Genomic DNA, 16,369 nt, shown 5'->3' on the forward strand with positions numbered 1-16,369 from the left:
AACCCCATAGACTGCGACCAGGCTCCATGTATAATTGTCAGCTCTATTTCATAGGTGGAATTTGATGTGAAATTCACCAACCGAAAAAGCTAACAAGTCCATGGTTGTGGTCTGTATCCCAAGTAACATTCCTCCGGACCTTCCACGTGGTGGTAAGCAATGCCATGTGTAGTCCAAACCACCTGATAGGTGATCAAAGACATGTGCACGAAAGTCACACTTACCTGCCTCGGAAATTGCCACAAAATCTAACCCATGGTCACGCACACAGTCACCGACGTGTTTATGTTTAGCCAAGTCTGAAACCTCTGCTATTTCAAAACATGCCTCTCATGTGAAAACTCGGGTCAGGTTGGATACCTTCGCTTTCTTGGGCGGTTTTTGTTTCTTTTTTGAGGAGTGGGATTTTGATTTACGCGAGGACGCGGTGAAGTCACAAAATATGGACCCAAGTCGTGTGTCATCTAATCCGACTTCAGTTACCGCACCAAGTGGGAGAGAAGCAGACCGTCATAAGCAGTCGTCGGTTCCTCCTCCTCAGTTTCGGGGTATGGTAGGGGGCTCGAACACTTTGGAGAAACCTTTAATCGGTCTATCTCCATGTGTTTAAGCACTCCCACCGAAATGCACACATCATTGTCATTTTTTATAATTTTAAGTCCAACATTATTTAAATTAGAAGAAATACGAGAATCCGAAAATGAAAGAAATGATTTATTGCAAAGTGTACCTGTAGGAGGGTCGAGGTTGCGCTGCGGCTGACGCCGCATCGTCTTGGAGAGCGAGCACTCATCTGTGGCCGAGGACCCGTCAGCAGAGGTGAAGTGACGACCACTGCGCCGTAACGGAGTATCCATCAGCTTGGTTGGAGTAGAATGGAGTGCTGGTTGCAGCGTTGGAGAAGACGGAGGCGATCCCAATGGTGCAGCAGCCCCTGGCTCCATTAGAACGTCAGCAACGGGTGACGAGGATAGCTCCATGTTGCAGCCCCTGGCTCCATTAGGACGTCAGCAACGGGTGACGAGGATAGCTCCATGTTGCACCCCGTGGCTGGACCAAGTGTCACCGCAGCAGCTAGATCACGGCTCGGCGCGCTCTGTAGCAAGGGTGACGACGCGGGTGATTGCAGAACCTTTGCCTGAGCAGTCATGGGCTGTACTGGGCGTCCATCGCCAGTAGTTGTTGACGAGTCCAGCTCAGCGACAACGGCACCCTGTAGAGCATCTCCAACAGAAGCGCTATATAAGCGACGCGCGGTATAAAAACTGCTTTTAGCGCGCGCGGACCTGGTTTGGAGTCTCCAGCGGCCGCACAAAAAACGCGCGTGCGCTATAACTAATGCAGCGCGCGCATCAAAAAGGCATCGCGCGCAGCATATTTAGTGCGCTCGGTCGCGCGTGCTGCAAACTCTGAGCTGCTGCAGATGGGACCGCTTGATTAGGGCTGCTGGACTCGCGCGCGCAGCATATTTTACAGCGCTTGTTGGAGCAAACGTCTTCTAGCACCCTAAAAAAACTACTTGCGCGCTGTAAACCCGTTTTTTGGGCGTCACGCATTGGGCGGCTGTTGGAGATGCTCGTAGCGTCGGTTGCACATAGCCATGCAACCCCACGGGTGAGTTCTTGTTGGCTGATACAGTTGCACCCATGCAAGCATGCACGTCGGTGCGTGGAGATTCCACGGCCGCCACTCGCGGCGTCCTAAGCAAAGGCAGCTCATTCTGCAGAAGAGGTTGGTGCAGCTGTATATCAAGGTTGACGGATACCCGAGGCGGCGCCGCCAACAACGACGGCGAAGTGTAACCTGCAACAATCTCGCCAAGCATGTTCGAAGGCCCTATAGTGTGATGCAGTTCAGACAACGGCACGGTGAGAGATGCAGTCAGCATAGGAACTGGAGTGCTCGAGCTCGAGTTCGGAGGAGGATTCACACTCGCAGAGTTTCCTTTCTTTACTTTTTTGCTAACATCACCATCGTTAATTTCATCATATACTTGGCTCAAGCACAGAGAAATATTTTTCTACTATGCACCACTTTATCCATTCAAATGTAGTACAATTTTTTTTCAGAAAAAGGGACCAAAATATTGCTTTGTCTCGTATTGGGTCTTCGATCTTGTACGGCCCTGATGGAAGCGACCAGCCTGCCAACGGCACCTTCTCAGAGCCGACACAAAAACAGCTTCGATATAAAGCGCGCGATTCGCATTCTCCTACGGTGCTGTCAGTTCACTCCCGGCCTTGTCAGACCGCTCCACCACACTCTTCCTACTCCGGCTAGCCGCTCCGATGGCGCTCCGGCACCTGTTCGCCGTTGCCGTTGCCGTCGCCGCGCTTGCATTGGACGTAGCGGCGGCCAGCGGAGGTTCCGCGGCGCTAGGGGTGAACTACGGCCAGGTGGCCGACAACCTGCCGTCGCCGCAGGCGGCGGCCGTGCTCCTCCGCGCGCTGAACGCCACCAAGGTCAAGCTGTACGACGCGGACGCGCGCGTGCTCAGCGCGTTCGCCGGCTCCGGCGTGGACTTCACCGTGGGGCTGCCCGACAACATGGTCCCGCGCCTGGCGTCCGACCCCTCGGCCGCCGCGGCCTGGGTCCGCACCAACATCCTCCCGCACCTCCCGGCGACGTCCATCACCGCGGTCATCGTCGGCAACGAGGTGCTGACGGGCTCCGACGCCACCATGCTGCGCTCCCTCCTCCCGGCGATGCAGTCGCTCCACGCGGCGCTGGCCGCGTGCAACCTCACCTCCCGCGTCGCGGTCACCACCGCGCACTCCCTCGCCGTGCTCTCCTCCTCCTTCCCGCCCTCCTCCGCCGCGTTCCGGCACGACCTCCTCCCCTACATCACGCCGCTGCTCGCCTTCCTCGCCAAGACCGGCTCGCCGTTCCTCGTGAACGCGTACCCGTACTTCGCCTACAAGGCCGACCCGGGCACGGTGGACCTGGACTACGTGCTGTTCGAGCCGAGCGCGGCCGCCGTGGTGGACTCCGCCACGGGTCTGCGGTACGGCAACATGCTGCACGCGCAGTTGGACCGTGGACGCCGTGCGCGCCGCGATCTGCGCCGCCGACTACGGGCGGGCGGTGGAGATCCGGGTGTCGGAGACCGGGTGGCCGTCGCAGGGGGACGGCGACGAGGCCGGCGCCACGCCGCAGAACGCGGCCAGGTACAACGGGAACCTGATGCAGCTGGTGGCGCAGGGGAAGGGCACGCCGGCGGCGCCCGGGGAGCCGCTGCAGGTGTGTTGTTGCCGCTCTCTCTCTCACGCTAGCGCGCCCGGGTAGACGCATCACTTTTTTCTGGCGACCAACGTCCCGGCGCTTCAACGCCCCGGCGCTCAAACACCCCTTTTCTTTCTGCTGGCTGAGGTTACATCAACGATTACAAGGCCTTTTGTAGCCATACAGCGACGTAGCGCCCATGCAACTCTTCCGGCCGATACGCGCACGTACACAACAAACTCCATATGCATTTACACATGCAGCTTGATCCGTACGTTCCCGCCGCGCGGACGACGCACTGCTATACGCACGACGCGGCTGCCTCCAACGGCCCCTGCTGCATGCACTAACAAACTGCAGACTAACTCAAACTGGCACAAGTACGAACTCATGCACTTAGACCTACACGCACGCTTGCCACGCTTCCGTTGTGTCCCGCACGTCCCACGCGCCGACGAGCCCGACATCATCAATGCGTCCTACACGTCCCGCGCGCACCCGACGCGTCCGACGAACTCGACATCACCAGTGCGTCCCGCACGTCCCGTGCGAATCTGTCGCGCCCGACGAGCGCAACCACACACGCCTACATCGCGGTCCTGCCGCGCCTGACACGCCCGATGCGCGCCCATACACACATCCGACGCATCCGACACTGGCACCGCGGCTTATTCCGGCCAACAAGGTGTACGTGTTCGCCCTGTTCAACGAGGACCAGAAGCCCGGGCCGGCGTCGGAGCGGCACTACGGCCTGTTCAAGCCGGACGGCGCGGCGGCATACGGCGTCAGCGTCAAGGCGCCGACGATCAAAGGCTTGAAGGGTAGCGGCAATGGGGACGGCGGCGGCAACGGAAACGGTATGGATAGTGGCGTCGGGATGGTGGTGGGGGAAGGGCCCGCCGGGACGGACGGGTTCGCCGTCGGCCCGGGCACCATTTCTGATGCGACGCACAAGGTATCGTGATTACACGTCGTAATGCATTAACCTGTGCTAACTGAATTTGATATATAATAAAAAAGCAGAATATTATTTTGATAATGTTAGCTTTTCTGGCTAGTGTGGCTCACTCTTTCAGGATATAATGCACACTGCTGAATAATAATTACCGACAAAGAAGCTGCGCCAATCAATGCTAGATACATTCGTTTGAGCGATAAATAATATGAATCAGAGGGAGTACTATACTCTGATGCTGTGATTAGTATGTGAAGTTAGGGGAAATACACTTGTGTTCCTGGTGGTATATGCACCCTATATGGGGATTTATTTTTAATTTTTTAATAAAAAGTCAAAATAGGTAAGAACTATTTTGAAAAAATACTTGACTTACTTTTGCACTAGTATAAAAATCCCGACGAAAAAAAAACAAAAGTTGATCTCACAGCAAAAAAGACAAAAATTATTTGCTATTATAGGTCACTATTCACACTATTTTAGCCAAAAATTTGTCTTTTTTTGAAAAGAAGTCAAAGGGATATTTTTTCGTGGATATTTTTTCTCACGAATACAATAGAAGGTCAAGTTTATTTCAAAAATATTTTCAGGAATTTTCGACTTTTTGTTGAATTACTAATTTTTTTCCCCATATAGGATGCATATGTCCCCATAGACCAAAAGTTCCCCTCCGTGAAGTTAGTCGATATACACATTTGAATATTTGATTTCAGAAATTAAGATGCCATGCAAAATTTGTTCACACATACGAAAGCAAACGGATAGATAGATCTAGTCATCCAGTGTGCAACCAATCATGCTGGGCACCAAGTAAAGTTGCATGCCGTGTGCTAGCTAGGCCAGCATACCAGAGCAGTGGAATTTATGCTAGCCCTCCTTTACAATCAATGCTTTTGTTTTCCACTTTGGAATCATGTAGACATATCTCACTTTACTCCATGTTGATGCTCCTGCTTTCGTTATATGTAGGTGAGGAGGTGGCGGTGGACGGAAAGCTTGGCGGCCATGGCCGCCGTTCTCGCCATGGTGTCGTGGTCATGAGTCATGACTGTGTCGAGACGACGACGTATGTATGTAGAGAGAGACATGTTGCAGATTGCGCACAGGCTATATATTGATTCATTGAATTCTTTTCTTCTTCTTTATTTGTCCGGACAGCCAGTATGTATGATTGGTCTTCCCGTGTTGTAGTAGCTGTGTAGAAGAAGAGTTAAAAAAAGAGTGAATTTCACTTTTTACCCCATATTTATACATTTGTGACACTAATTACCCCTTCGAGTGAAAATTCGTCTAGAATACCCCTTTTGAAATCTTTGGACCCTTGTTTTTTGATGCTTATCCATCAGGTAAGGTGTGAGGTGACGCCCTGTATCCAAAAACATGTGGACGGCCACAAGGAGTGGAACAGATAGACAAGAGAAGTTTGGACAAGATCGCCAATGATGCCCTCCGATCCTTACAGTTTTTTACGAATCAATGACGCAACATGCCGATCCTATCGACCATAAACAAACAAAATGTAAAACTGGGGTAAAACCGTGTTAAAAGTCTTCAAAATCTGACATTTCGATAAAAGTTTCGCTAAATAGGGTAATATGTGTCACAAATGTACAACTACAAGGTAAAAAATGGAATTCACTCTTAAAAAAACACCGATATATATATATACCACGTTGGTTGATGCCATTGCCCCACTGATCAGATTCATGCCTGGTTTGTTTTGGCGTATGATAGATTTGCCCCATGAGATTCAGATTGAATTTGCGACACTTTATCAGAAATCACACTAAAATATCAACATGTAGCCCTTCATCTGAGAGCTGTTGAGTGTGGTGCTGTTTCCTATCAGCCTAGCTCTCCGTATCCACATGAACTGCTGTATGTATTAACTAGATCCAATGTTCTGTTGCAATTCATTCCTTTTCATGATTCCATTGCATCTGGTTAGATATTGAAATGTACTGTTATAATTCTGCCTTTGCGTTGCATCGTTTGGTATTGTATCAATCACTCCACTTTAGCTGCCAACCACTAATGCTTCATGTGGTGTTTAATCTTAAGATAAGTTTGAGAAATGAAACTTGTACTGATTAGCAGAAGAAAGGTTATGATGGTCAGGCTCAGGTCCCAGATTGTGCTCCCCTTTTGATTATGTAAATGCCAGCCATGCTCTTTTTTTCCTTTACCGGCACAGTGATTGTGAATTAGGTCCACTACGAGCCTTCTTGTTTCATTTTTGATGTGGACAAGTTATGATCAAGAAGCTTTGACTGTTTCATCGTTCTATGAAATTTATACTCGTTAGAATATTTTTTTGGTCTGAAGTGGCGAGCATGTTGATGCTAAAGTTATTGTGTCATTTTGGTCAGCGGTCGAAATAGTACCTATCGATCTGCCTCATGTCTCCGTTTTTCTCTGAACTGAAGAATTGCCTTGGTATTTCATCGAGTCTTCTTTCTTAAAGATCATCCAGTGGTTTTCTCGATAACTAAATATTTGGTCAATATACATCAGTTTCCTGTTTCTAAGTATTTCTAGCGGAGGATTAAATGTGGAAGATGATCCTCTCAATTTGTTCACTTGCTACTTTCACCTGATTGTCATTGGAGCTTGGAGCATTGCTCGTTAAATTGAATGGCATGATTGCATTATATTCAGTTTTTCAGTGAAATGTTATGTTGCAATTCATTCATTCTTTATGTGTCCATCACTCCATTGCATCTGGTTAGGTATTGAATTGTTCTGGTATAGTCCGCCTTTGCTGTTGCATTGTTTGGGACTATCTCTGTCATGGTCAGGTTTAGGTCCCAGATTGTGTTCCCCATGAGGCCATGACACACTCTTCACACAGTTTTAGCTCTCAGCCATGTTCCTTTTTCTCTGTAACTGGTGCAAGGCCGTGTTGAGTACGACATGTATTACATGCCATTCTTGTAGGGCAATTTTCTCAGCTTCTCACATCACTTGTAGGCTATTCATGGTTAATTATCTGTTACTTGCATCCCCCTTCTGGCATGTGTGATAATTATACCTACCGGGGACAAAAAAGATTGGAGTGTGTGTGGTAATAATTTTTACTATAGTCCAATTCCTCTCACATTCACTAGATGAGACACACCGGAGCAAATTCTTAGTCCGCACTTCTGCCATGCTAGAACATCACCTCTAAACTGAAACCACCATTGGGTTGCATGATATCACCAATTAAATTTTTAGAATTGCAAACCAAAAGGAAAATGGACATTCTAAAACTAAAAGACCATGACTTGGCTCATTATTGCCTCAACTTCTTTCGCTAATTTGACCCAAAACCTCCCTTGGCACTCCCTAAACATACTTATTTCATTTATGGCTGAAAAGGCACTCTTCTTTTTTCGAGAAAACGCAAGACTCCGCGTTTCATTTCATTGAACAGGAAGACATTGGGGGTACAACCTCCAGAAAGGAGGGACACACACACACACACACACACACACACACACACACACACACGACCGTCCTCACCAAGCGACTACAACTAGGTGAGGAGGTGCCCTCAACTACAGACACGCAAAGACATTAGGCCTCGCCCAGCAGGGCAGCGTCACTGCCATTGCCAGACACCTCCAGGGACGATTGCAGCTCCAAGACTGCCCAGGCCAATGTACATCGCACCCATGTGCCTAGAGAGTGGGCGGGTGAAGGGCAAGGCCCGACAGGAACGGGTGAAACAATCGCTGGGGAAGCGTGGGCATTGGCATACGTTGTGTTCTGCTCCCTGTGCAGCAGTCTACGCCAGAGCGATGCATCACCAGCCTCCATCTGCCACATCAAACTCACCTTGCAGCCAACGCAGCACCTTCAAGAGGGGAACGACGCTGAGACGCCGCCGCTGCCCGGTCCGGGAGGCCGGACCTGGGATTTCTCCCGGTGCTCGAGGAGGATATCTGGTCAGGGCCATGCCAACGCCTCCAAGGAGGTGACGGCACCCTCGGGCGTCGCCGTTGACAACGCACGCCGTCGCCGCGCGGGGATTTCGCCCCGACCCATGAACAAAGACCTAAGATGCAATGGCAGACCGGACTTGGCGAAGAACGTCGGAGAAGACCAACACACATGGAGGGATGCCTAGCAACGTTGTCGTCACTGGAGGAGCACCAACCGACGCAGCGCCAGCAGGCCGGCCACCGTCGGGAGCGCGACGAGCAGGCGATAGCAGCCACCTACATCGCGCCGCCACCGCGTCGGCCCGCAGCATCCGCCGCCAGGAACCGCCGGGGCACAGCAAGCAGCAGCCTCACCCACCCAACGACTACCACCGGCGGCGGCTGGCAGGGGTGGAAGGAGGGGGCGGGTGGGTTGGGGCATAAAGAGAATCGTAGGCCAGTGCCGGCTCGTGCGACCCAGATCTGGGCGCCCTCATCTCTGCTGCTCGCAACGGCAGCCGACCGCCGCCTCAGCAGCGCCACCGCACGCGCGTTCGACACCATCTTGACCTCCCCAAAGCACAGACGACCGCCTGCCTCGCCACCGCGTGCTCCCGCCGCTCCATCGCACCAACGAGCAGCGTGCGAGCCCACGAACACGGGCCCGCCGCCGCCGTCCACCGGTTAGGGCTTCGCCCGCCGGCATCCTCCGGCGACATCGAGGGGAGGAAGGGGAGGAGGGGGGCTTGGGGTGGCGGCTAGGGTTTCGCCACCCGAGTCGCCCCCTGGGAGCGATGCGGGGGCTGGGGGCGGAGGAGGGTCAATACATGTATCTAGTATCTTCTCTATAACATCTGTTAGTGAAGTAGCATAATCTGCGTGGTTGCGAAGGTTGATCTGGTCAATCAAGGACCGCAGCTGCATAACAATAGAGCAACATAAATAAATAAAAACAGAAAGGAGAAACATAAATTGCAAATGTCCATTCATTTATCAATATCTGCAACCATAGGTGCATTTTGTTCCATTGCATCTATTCTCTTGGCCACCTTGTGCATAAAATTAAGGTACTCCCTCCGTTCCCTTATAGAAGGGCACAAACTCAAATTGCAGGTACCAGTAAAATTTAATGACTGCTTTGCAAGTCCATTTCTTTTCGTTAACTGGGATCATTAATACGCCCACATGCATGCAAGGCATGAATCAGAAGGAAGTAGCACAATGTCATTATGACTACATGCATGCAAGTATTAAAACAGTTGGCAGTACGAGAAAGCATCATTAATTTTTGCCTTGATTATAGTTAGTGGCCTTGTATAGATGCAAATTGTGTTTTTCATAGTGGCCTTGTATAAGGGAATGGAGGAGTACTACTTTGATGTAGGGCCAAGATGGGCTTGTATCCTTTGTATAGCGACCATCATACTTTTTTTGAAGCTAGAAAGTGTGCACTGTTTCTGTATATCTGTATGCTTCGTTGCCCTATAAAGTGGCCTCAATACATTCAATACCCACTCTAATGTGGTCCACTAGACATTTGTAGACAAACACTCTTTAGCAAACACGTAGCCCGGCTCATACCTCCATCGACACTTCCAATCGTTAGAAACCGTCCATTCTTTAAATTTACCTTTCGACAGATGGTAACTCTCAAGGAACATGAACACAATTCTAAAATGAGTGGCATTTAAAACTGTGTTCATGTTCATGTCTCTAAATGCACCCATTTTAGAACTGTGTTCATGTTCCTTGAGAGTTACCGTATGAAAAAAGATAAATTTAGATAATGAATGGTTTCTAAGGATTAGAAGAAGTGTCAATGGAGGTATGAGCCTCACTACATGTTTGTTGAAGAGTGTTTGTCTAGTAATGTCCGGTGGACATCATTAGAGTGAGTATTGGGCGCGTTGAGGCCACTTTATAAGGTGGTGAAGCTGATACAAAGAAACAACACACTCTTTCTGGCTTCAAAAAAAGTATGATGGTCACTATACAAAGGATGGAAGCCCATCTTGGCCCTATATCAAAGTTGCATCTTAGTTTTATGCACAAGGTGGCCAAGAGGATAGATGCAATTGAACAAGATACATTTATGGTTGTAGGTATCGACAAATGAATGGATTGTTGCAATTTATGTTTCTATTTTGTTTTTAATTCATGTTGCTTTATAGTTATGCAGCTGCCGTCCTTGATTCATTTACACATTACCAGATCAATGCTACTTCACCAATAGATGTCATAGAGAGGATATTAGATAAACAGAGTGCTCTTTCAGCAATTAATGACATAAATATGTTTAGGGAATGCTAAGGGAGGTTTGGGATTTGATTAGCAAAACAAGTTACGGCGTGGAGCCAAGTAAGTCATGGTCTTTTAGTTTCAGACATGTCCATTTCCTTTCAGTTTGCAATTTTAAAAATTTAAATGGTGATATCTTGCAGAACAATAGTGATTTCAGTTTGGAGGGGGATTTCCTGCACTACAGAACTGTGCAATGAGGCTTAGAATGTGTCTCATCTAGTGGATGTGAGAGGAATTGGAGCTCCTTTGCTTTGGTGCACACAAAGCAAAAAACCGTCTTTTATATGACAAACTACACAAGCTAGTGTGTGTCCTATACAACCTAAAGTTATAAACCAACACATTGTACTTTCTACCTTGTATTGTCCTTGCATGCATAAAAACTAGGAGAAATAAAATACTTCACTTACTATTCAAACCTTGAAGATACGTGCCGAAGAAGATCAAGACCAATACATAGATAAGGAAAAATGAATACAAGAATGTTTGATGAAACAAATCCAATAATGGAGTGGTCGAATGAGGATGAAGAGGGTCCAACCCTGGATGGACCCGATGCTGCTTGTGCTATGTTTGAGAAAATAAGGTGCCTCAATTCAAGCAGGAAAGATTCTTATGTTGTTACAAAGCGTAATAACAAGAAAAGAAAGATGAATGATGATGAATAGAATGACTATGTAGACACTGAGAGTGAGGATGATGACGAAGAGAATGAATATGTTGATAATGAGGGTGAGAATAATGAAGGGGTGAGTGAGAATGATGAAGATGATCCATCAATGCATGATCAGCAAGAGACACAAATGCCAATAAAAAAGGAGACACAAACTCAAGTGGAAAAGTAGACACCAACAAGCGACGACAATTTGGAGACCCGTAAATATCGACGGCTAGCCAAGAAGACCAAGGACGTCAGCAGTCTCTACTAAGTTGTTTCCCTAAAAAAAATATAATTAACGAAATCTGCTGGTAAGTCTCTTTTTTTTGGTGTTTATGATTCATGATGATTACTTAGAAAATTCTAGTTACTTGGACATGCTGATTTGTAGGTTGATTAAAGCTTGTTGTATATGTTCTAAGCGGGTGATCTTTAACTAGCTTGTTGTACATTACATTCTTGTTTAACTAGTCGAATGCTCTGCTGCTATAATATAGATCATTCAGGCCTGATTTGGCTAAGTAAAAAAGGCAGTGGCTTAATTTCTAATCTCATATCACAAGTGCATATACATTGTTGGGCTAACATAAATAAGATAGGACCTCTTTTTTCTCCCCTCCTGTTGGTAAAATAGCATGGAGAAATCATGAAACCTTGCTCTCTATTCACCTTTTATATGCTTTTTCAAGCTCAAACTTTCGTGATGAACCTTGCTCTCTATTCACCTTTTATATCTCTAGTAATCTAACATAATGCAAACTTTTTCTCAAACAATCTGATCTAACTCAAGCCCTTTCAAAAAATTTGTTTTAATTTTGCTTATTTCCTTTGTTTATGAATGTTCACTTTGATATTAATATGTCCACAGTTTTAGTTTTGAAATAGATAAGAAATCTTGTAGTCAGTATTCTAAGCATTCTGGTATAGATATTGTTTTAAAACGAGGTGAGTTGGGAAACTCTAGTTTGTGTTTATGCTCACTGTACGATCAGTATTGTTATTCTAATTGCTACCTATCACCTGTCATATTTGTCTCTTAAGTTATACCTAGCTGCTGCGATGCTAGTTGGAGCTTGTCATATTTGTCTTTTAAGTGATACTTAGCTGCTGTGATGTTAGTTGGAGCTTGGAGCTTGATGCTAGTTGGGTCCTGGAGGCTTGGAGCTTTTTCAATGGAACAAGACCTCTCTCTGTCCATGCTTTAATGCTTTGATGGTTTTTTTTTGGAGCTGTTGTTTCAATGTCATGCTTTGATGGTTGTCTTTTGGAGCTGCTTTTTCAATGTTATGCTTATGGTTGTTTTTCTGGAGCTGTTGTTTCTGTGTAATCCTTTAAAGTCTATCGGTTGTACTGGAGTATTTAAGCTTTGAACTATGCTGTGATGATTGAAACTGATGTTGGACTAATAGGGTTATTTTGGAGGCCATCATTAAGGTTGTACTGTCAAGTTCAGAAATTCTGTGTGACCGTTATGTTGGACCGATGCAGTTTTTTTTAATCCCTAGAGCTATTTGCTAAAGATTATATGATTACTCCTGAGGGTTGTTGGGCTGCTATACTTATGCTCTATTTGATTTCAAATTTCGGCCAAATGTCGTTCAGAAATTCAAGTTTTGTTTTAGCAATTTCATCTGAGATTTTGCCAAAATATTTGAAATGACCGAAATTCGTCCACCTCGGCCAAGGGCGAAAAAAGACGCAATCTGAAAAATCAAAACTCTGGTCCAACCTCCTTGATGGAGAACGGCGTGGCTCCTACTCTCAAGACCTTCTCTCTACGAGCCCACGACTGACAGTAGGAGAGCTGCTGTGATTCCATTGGAGTAGAAGAGGCCGATGCCCAAGTACGTACAGAGGTGGTGAAAGACCAAAGAAAAAAGATTAACAAAAAAGAACAACAGGATTGGAGCTTTGCACACAACCCACACTACGGCCTAAGCAAGCTAAAATGGTTCAGCCAGGGTCAAATGCTACTGGACAACCTGCAAGTTTCCATGTTGCCGCTTCATCTCTAATCCGCTGAATCACGTTTGCCACCGGGAGCTCCTTTTGCTGGAATGTTCTCTTGTCGTGCTCAAGCCAAAATTTAGTTAAAGCTGTGATCGCCTTTAATCCTTGACTTGACTTATTCGCCGTTCATTCACAAAGAAGATCAAACCAGTCCAGAACGGAGCCTTCCTGATTCCAACTGTTGGAGAAAAGGTCGGGAGGTGGGAAGTTTAGTTCCACCCCGGAAGTGGAAGAGGAGTTGAATCTTCTTATAAGGGATGTTCTTTCACATGCTATTGCAGCTTGAGAAGAGAAGAGGCCCTCGCACGCTCCTCCTCCGCCGCCCGCCTCGCCATGGGTTGTGGGATTGAGCCGAGCCGAGCTCACACCTACGCGCTTTGCTCGCTTCCGATCGTCTACTTCATCTACGTCCGCGTCGTCTTCATCATCACCATGTCCACCGATGCCGAACGTGCCGCCGCCGAGAAAGCTGAAGCCGACAAGAAGGCCGCCGAGGACGCAGTTGTTGCCACCAAAGCCGCGGCCTCTGCATGACCTACTGGAGGGTATAACTCGTTTATCCCGCTCCTACTGTTTTCTATTTTAGCCATGCTAGCGTTATACGTAGACCTTTCTGCAATTAGCGTAGTATGTGCTAGCTTCACTGAATATCAGTATGCGTTTATTTGTGTCAATGCCATGCTAGTGATTTACTCGTGGATTAATTTAATCGAGAAATTGCCTATTTACTCAACAATCCAAAAACCTATTATGTATAGGAATTTTTTGGCAAGTGGCTTTGCCGCTGCACTGAAACTGGATAAGTTTACCGGTACGTATTTTAAGCGTTGGCAGACTAAGACCACTTTATGGCTCGCGGCTATGAACGTGTTCTGGGTCACCAGTGTCTTCATGGGAACGATTGCTCCTGAACAGGAGAAGGCGTTTAAGGAGGCCACCGTTGTGTTTCTCGGAGCAGTTCTTAGCGTGGTCGGAGATAAACTGGTCGACCCATATTTACATGTGCATGTCGCCAAGGACTTGTGGGAGGCGCTCAAATCTAAATTCAGGGCCGCCGATGCAGGGAGCGAGATGTATATTATAGAGCAGTTCCATGATTACAAGATGGTTGAAAACCGTCCTGTATTGGAGCAGGCTCATGAGATAATATGCATTGTTAAGGAGCTTGAGCTTCTTAAGTGCGAGTTACCGGGCAAGTTTGTCGCGGGCTGCATAATCGCTAAGCTCCCTAATTCCTGGAGGAACTTTTCCACCACTCTGAAACATCAGAGGCATGAATTCTCTGTGGATGATGTCATTGGCCATCTGAGTGTTGAGCAGAATTCAAGGGCAAAGGACTCACACGAAAAAGGGGTCGAAGAAACTTCTGTTGCCAACATGGTTAACCAGAGGAACCATAACTCCCACAAGCCCAAGGGAAAGAACGGTGTCCAACACAATACCGACTTTAAGAAGAAGGGTAAGAAGACCTTCAAGAAGAACAAGAAGGATGAGGGCTGCTTTACTTGTGGTTCGGTTGAACACTGGGCCAATAAGTGCCCTAACAAGTACAAGAAGCCAGGACAGGACTCCAAGTCTGTCAACATGATTGTGGGCAATAATGAGAATGGTGCACCTGGGTACGGTAATTTATTTACTGTTTTTTCAGTGTTTCAGTCCACCGATTGGTGGGTGGACACATGTGCAGGTGTTCATGTGTGTGCTGACATTCATTGTTTTCTTCTTACCAGGTCACATGCCACTGGTCCGTATTGATGGGGAATGGCGCGAGTGCTTTTGTTCATGGTGTTGGCACGGTCGATCTGAAGTTTACTTCGGGAAGGATCATACAGCTGAAAAACGTGCAGCATGTCCCCGTCATCAAGAAGAACCTCGTTAGTGGCTCCCTTCTATGTAGAGAAGGGTTTAAGTTGGTTTTCGAGTCTAATAAACTAGTTGTTATGAAATATGGACTCTTTGTTGGAAAAGGTTATGAAAGCGGAGGGATGTTCCGTCTTTCCCTCACAGATTTTTGTAATAAAGTCGTGAGCCATATTCATTTGAATGTTAATGAATCTGAAGTTTGGCATTCACGTCTTTGTCACATTAGTTTCGGTGTTATGACGCGGCTAGCCAAGTTGGATTTAATCCCGAGTTTCACCTTAGCCAAAGGTTCTAAGTGCCTTTCATGTGTGTAAGATAAGCAACCTCGCAAGACTCACAAGGCCGCGGAGAAAAGACACTTGGCACCATTAGAACTCATACATTCTGATCTTTGTGAGATGAATGGTGTGTTGGCTAAAGGTGGAAAGAAATACTTCATGACATTGATAGATGATTCCACTAGATATTGCTATGTGTATCTGTTAAATACTAAAGATGAGGCTCTACACTACTTTAAAATCTATAAGGCAGAAGTTGAGAATCAACTTGAAAAGAAAATTAAACGAGTCTGATCAGATCGTGATGGAGAGTACTTCTCGAGTGAGTTTGATTCTTTTTGTGTGGAACACGGCATTATTCATGAGAGGACGCCTCCCTATTCACCCCAGTCAAATGGGGTTGCCGAGCGGAAAAACCGTACTCTAACTGATTTGGTTAACACCATGTTAGATACATCGGGTTTATCCAAGGCATGATGGGGGGAGGCTATATTGACGGCATGTCATGTCCTGAATAAAGTTCCTGTTGGAAATATGCCCTAGAGGCAATAATAAATTGGTTATTATTATATTTCCTTGTTCATGATAATCGTTTATTATCCATGCTATAATTGTATTGATAGGAAACTCAGATACATGTGTGGATACATAGACAACACCATGTCCCTAGTAAGCCTCTAGTTGACTAGCTCGTTGATCAATAGATGGTTACGGTTTCCTGACCATGGACATTGGATGTCGTTGATAACGGGATCACATCATTAGGAGAATCATGTGATGGACAAGACCCAATCCTAAGCATAGCACTAGATCGTGTAGTTCGTATGCTATAGCTTTTCTAATGTCAAGTATCATTTCCTTAGACCATGAGATTGTGCAACTCCCGGATACCGTAGGAATGGCTTTGGGTGTATCAAACGTCACAACGTAACTGGGTGACTATAAAGGTGCATTACAGGTATCTCCGAAAGTGTCTGTTGGGTTGGCACGAATCGAGACTGGGATTTGTCACTCCGTGTAAGCGGAGAGGTATCTCTGGGCCCACTCGGTAGACATCATCATATGCGCAATGTGACCAAAGAGTTGATCACGGGATGATGTGTTACGGAACGAGTAAAGAGACTTGCCGGTAACGAGATTGAACAAGGTATTGGATACCGACGATCGAATCTCGGGC

General features: G+C 47.0%; 1 pseudogene; it reads left to right on the forward strand.

Annotated features, from left to right (window-relative positions):
• Positions 1-2,194: 2,194 nt before the first annotated feature.
• LOC125544615 lies at positions 2,195-5,218 on the forward strand (annotated as a pseudogene).
• The last annotated feature ends 11,151 nt before the right edge of the window (positions 5,219-16,369 follow it).

This window comes from Triticum urartu, chromosome 1, assembly GCF_003073215.2.
Source record: "Triticum urartu cultivar G1812 chromosome 1, Tu2.1, whole genome shotgun sequence".
Lineage (NCBI taxonomy): Eukaryota > Viridiplantae > Streptophyta > Magnoliopsida > Poales > Poaceae > Triticum > Triticum urartu.